The sequence below is a fragment of the Canis lupus genome, chromosome 8 (assembly GCF_011100685.1).
Source record: "Canis lupus familiaris isolate Mischka breed German Shepherd chromosome 8, alternate assembly UU_Cfam_GSD_1.0, whole genome shotgun sequence".
Classification (NCBI taxonomy): domain Eukaryota; kingdom Metazoa; phylum Chordata; class Mammalia; order Carnivora; family Canidae; genus Canis; species Canis lupus.
In genome coordinates, this window is record NC_049229.1 from 61686723 (window position 1) to 61691831 (window position 5109).

General features: G+C 46.8%; 1 long non-coding RNA gene across 1 annotated transcript; it reads right to left on the reverse strand.

The window, feature by feature from the left end:
• Positions 1-1687: 1687 nt before the first annotated feature.
• Positions 1688-4230, reverse strand: LOC111097241. Its single transcript, XR_005362940.1, has 3 exons — positions 4170-4230; positions 3893-3995; positions 1688-1914 (listed from the first exon to the last, which is right to left on the reverse strand). It is a non-coding gene; the product is annotated as an uncharacterized LOC111097241 (long non-coding RNA).
• Positions 4231-5109: the final 879 nt, after the last annotated feature.

Below are 5109 nucleotides of genomic sequence, written 5' to 3' on the forward strand. Positions count from 1 at the left end.
GCCGCACAGCACCTTGCTCATGTTGGGACCACGCAGGCTCACCATGCCCCAAATCTCCAGGAGGATTTCCAAGCCAGAGAGCCCTTGACAGTGACAGCAGCACGTGTGACCAAACACGGGGACCTGAAAAATCCGGCCCAAGACTGCAGCTGGCTCAGAGCACGGCTGGTCCAGAACCCCCATCTTCCCCCAGGGCGGGTGGGGGGGCTCTGCTATCTCCCCTTCTTTCAGCTTCTAGTGGCCCAGGGAGGGGGCTGGATTCCAACCGAAGTAGGGCTGGCTTTTTGGCACATGAACTTGGGGTCCTTTAGAGTTCCTGAGCACCCGGGGCCTTTGAGTCTTATTGGAAGGGCATTGTTCCAATTTACTGGAATTTTTTCTTTCTCAAAAAAATGTTTTTCAGACTTTCTGACTCCTCGCCCTTGACAAACCCTTCCCGTTCATTCCTTTGCAGAAAGGTCTACTGTGACAACTCCTGACATCGTCGCTCAGCTGTGGGCACGGGGATTCCTATGTACTGGACGCCCTTGTATATTTAGTGAGCGCTGGCAGAGAATGGGGGGAAAAGGTTGGGGCTTCAGAGGTTTTAGGGTGCAGCGGGTAGCCAAGTCCTGGGACCTGAAACTTGCCCAGGGTGTCTGTGCCTTCATGGAAGGCTTCTCGCAGCTCCGAAGAGCCCTTCAGCTGGTAAGCTGTGCACAGTCCCTGAGAGGCCCATCTCCACCAATTAAAGCTCCCTCACCCCTTTCACCCTTCCTCACTGGTGTAGGCCGATGGCCCAATTTGTCAGCAACCAAAGCAAAGATGATGGCTGAGCTGACTCATTTAGGAACAGTAATTCCATCCAGAGATTTCCCATTCATTTAGACACTGGAGCAATTATTTGCTGGCTGACAGTTGTAATTACTTTTTGCTGCAGGTAGGTAACCGTTCCAGAAGCCACACTAATAGGATTACTGGTTTCCGAAGGGCTTTTGGAACAAGTCATTTTCAAATAGTCAGCGCAGCATGTTCGGTGAATTCTCCACCCAGGATAAATTCCTTCCTCTGTGGCTCGGCAGGCAAGGCGTGGGTTCTTGGATGGGGCCCTTTGGGACTGCAGGGACATTTTTCTTCCAGGTTCCTTTGTTTGAAAATGGGACCTCAGCAGGGCACCTGGGGGGCTCAATGGGTTAAGCTGCTGCCTTCGGCTCAGGTCATGATCCTGGGGTCTTGGGATTGAGTCCCACGTCTGGCTCTCTGCTCAGCTTCTCCCTCTCCCTCTCCCTCTGATGCTTGTGCATTGTTTCTGTGTGTGTGTGTGTGAAATTAATTAATTAATTAATTAATTAAATCGGAAGAAGAAAGAGGAGGGGGAGGGGAAGAAAATGGGACCTGAGTAAATCATGCTTGGAGATATTTCATGAGCTTGCCTGTAATCATTCTAATTTTCAACTGCTCTGAGACTTGGCATTAAATTATATCAACCAACCCACGTTTTCTGGCCATCGCAGGGTGAATCACTTCTCCAGTTGTGGTATCCCAGGGTAACCTCTCCCTCCATGCTACCCATTTCTGAAGGGAAGTTAAAGGGAAAAATAAACCCAGACAATATTTCAATCAAGGTTTCTAACAAGATTACCAACTGTTGCAGACGGTAGATGATGATTTTGCAGGAAGGTTTTCTATTTGGTATGAAAAAGCCCTTTTGAACGCTCAACATCTGACCCTATTGAATGGTTTGCTATTTAACAGAGCCGAAGAAGAAGCGTATCTATGGTCTGTTGGGACAACAGTTTCTTCTACTGAGAAGTTTGAAGTATTTCTGCTACTGTTGTTAAACATTCTCCGTATGGCACTGCCATCCACTGGTTAGCTGAACCCTTGACGTGAGTGGGACATACCTGTTTTCTCTGTGTCCGTGAGTGAGTTGGCCTGTCCAGGAGAGGGAGTAAATGCAAAAAAAAAAAAAAATGTTTAAAAGATTTTATTTATTTATTCATGAGAGACACACAGAGAGAGGCAGAGACACAGGCAGAGGGAGAAGCAGGCTCCCTGTGGGAAGCCCGATGTGGGACTCGATCCCAGGACCCTGGGATCATACCCTGAGCTGAAGGCAGACATTCAACCTCTGAGCCACCCAGGCATCCCAGCAAATGCAAAATTATGTGACTGGGAGAAGACTGGGCCTAATTAAAGTCCAGCACCTCAAGAAGAGACAGTTCTGCTTTCAAGCAGACAAGAACACTGAGTTGTTGAGATTCAAGAGAAGATGCGCTCTACAGACCGTTGATCTGGAGACTTTTTCTTTTCTAGCCTTATTGAAAGATAACTGACACATAACATGGTATTATGGTGCAATGACTTGATACACGTATATATTGTGAAATGTTTGCCACAATACAGTTCATCACCCTACATAACTGCCTTGTTTAGAGGTGTGTGATGAGAACATTTAAGATCTACTCCCTTAGCAACTTTCAAGAATACAATACAGAAAAAAAAACAAAAAATAAAATAAAATAAAAATTAAAAAATTAAAAAAGAATACAATACAGTACTGTAAGCTATGAATTATAATCATCATGCCGTACGTTACATCTCCAGGACTTGTTCATCTTATAACGGAAAGTTTGTACCCTTTGACCAACATCACATTTCCCTTGCCCTCGCCACTCCCCAACCCCTAGCAACCTGTACTATCCACCTTCTGTTTCTATGTTTGCCATTTTTAAAATGATTCCACATATAAGCAAGATCATACAACATTTGCTTTTCTCTGTAGAGATTATTTTATAAAGTTTTTGACATAAGGTCTGTGCAGAGAAACTTCCAAAGGATTTTATTACAAGTAATTTGTGCTATCAGTTGGTTTTACTGCTAGGCAAATTCATTAGAACCTGGGATCCCCGGAGAAGGAATTCTAACCCTATAGCAAACTTACTTCACAGCCCTTACAAATCGAAAATCTTCACTTATTGCTAGGAAAGCTGAAAGTATGCTAGATAGCTGTCCTCAAAGCCTGAAAAATGCTTGGCCTAAAAGTGTAAAGCAAGTTCAAGAAAATTTTTACTATTTATTGTTACACAATCTTTAGTATTACCACAACCTTTGCAAGTCACTCTAGTGGGACACTCACAACCATCTTCAACTGTAGGACCCTAAGCTCTAAAACATAAGGGAAGTAAAATTTTGCAAATAGGAGCATAGAGATCAAAGTCCACGTTTAGAAAAAAAAAAAGTCCACGTTTAAAGTAAGTGGCACCTGGCTGGCTCAGTCTGAAGAGCATGTGACTCTCGATTTCAGGGCCGTGAGTTCAAGCCCCATGTTGGATGTAGAAACTACTACTACTACTACTACTACTACTAATAATAATAATAATAATAATAATAAACTTTTAAAAATCCATAAGTTTGGAATTAGACAAAACTGGGTTCAAATCCCACCCTACTACTAGCCAACTGTATACAATCATATCTAATCATATCTACCTTATAAGGGTGAGGACAACGAGGCAATATATATGAAGCCCTTAATATTGTGCCTGGGACGTGGTAAGTGCTCAACAAACTGTGATGCACACGTTAACTATACTGATGGATCGTGCTTCCTTCAGTGACATACGCCTTAACATTTCTGAATGGAGGGCACACGGTTTGCTAGCCAAGCCTCCTCTATGGAAGGTTAAAGAACATTCTAAGGTACCCACAAGACCCGGGCTATCACCAAAGGTTGATGTGGTCACTGATCGCAAAGTGTGGTCAGGCCCAGGGCAAGCAGAAGCACCCACAGTGTGGGTCTATGGCTTCTGGGCCCCGCGGAAGGCAGGCTGTCGTGGTCAGGACTGGCTAGGCTATGCCACTGTCACAGGCACACCTGAAAGGCTCAGTGATTTAACCTCGACAGGCTTACTTCTCACTCGTGCGAAGGCCACCGTGGCTCGCGAGCATCCTCCAGGGAAACACGTGTTGAGCAGGTGCCCAGCAGCGCAGGCGGATTCTCTCCCGTGGCTTCGCTGTGGGGACAAGGCCTGTTGCTGATGATGCGGCAAGGGAAGGAGGCGCCGAGGGGACTCCTGGCACATGTACTCACAATGCATCCCAGACCCCATCACGTGACCCCACCCACCACCCAGGGCTGAGACCGTGCGTGGGTCTCTGGTGAACATTCCACATCCGGCCTCACCTACCTACTCAATCAGTCCCTGGGGGTGGGATCCAGGACTCCACATCTTTTCTTTCTTTCTTTCTTTCTTTCTTTCTTTCTTTCTTTCTTTCTTTCTTTCTTTCTTTTTTTTTAAGATTTTATTTCTTTATTTGAGAGAGAGAGAGAGAGAGAGAGAGAGAGAGAACATGAGCCAGGGTAGGTGAGAAGAGAGGCAGAGGGAGGGGAAAAAAGTGGGCTCAATCCCAGGACCCCGAGATCATGGTCTGAGCTGAAGGCAGACACTTAGCTGACGGAGCCCCCCAGGTGCCCCCGGGACTCTGCATTTTCAAATTCCCTTGGTGATAAAATTCAGAGTTGCAGCATTGTGATGATCTGCTGTGGGTGACGTTCCTTCGTGGAATAAATAATTGAAATGATGGAAAAGAGAGTGGCTCCATCAAAATACCAATGTACTAAAATGAGCGTTGTCTAAAGGCCTAAAACATTAGGCTTTCTTCTACTGCCTTGTAAACGTGACCCTTAGATGCAGATGCCTGTCACATCTGTTACAGGTCCAAACTCCAGACCCCCCCAGCCTGGCTCTCAGACCTATATGCACTCAGCTAGGGACTCGCAGGCACCTCCAGTTGTGCCTCCTCCCCAACAGCTTGTCCTGTGGCCAGGGGCAGCACCAATATTCACACCACCACCACCACCCCCTGCCGGGTGACTCCCGAGGCTTCCTGACACAGGTGTCTCCCTGGTCCCTTTTACTTCTTTGGCCTCTCAAAGCCAGGCCTCAAGACCGAGTTCTGTCTCCAACACGTTGTGTGTGTTCTCACCTCTCTTCCTTCCCTGCCACTCCCTTCACCTAGGGTCCTGTCCTCCCTTCACCAGCATCCATCCCTCCCTGGTCCCCCCCGCCCTCCAGTCCAGCATTTCTCTTCCTCTGTCTCCCAAGCTGCTGGCAGAGTGACGAATTA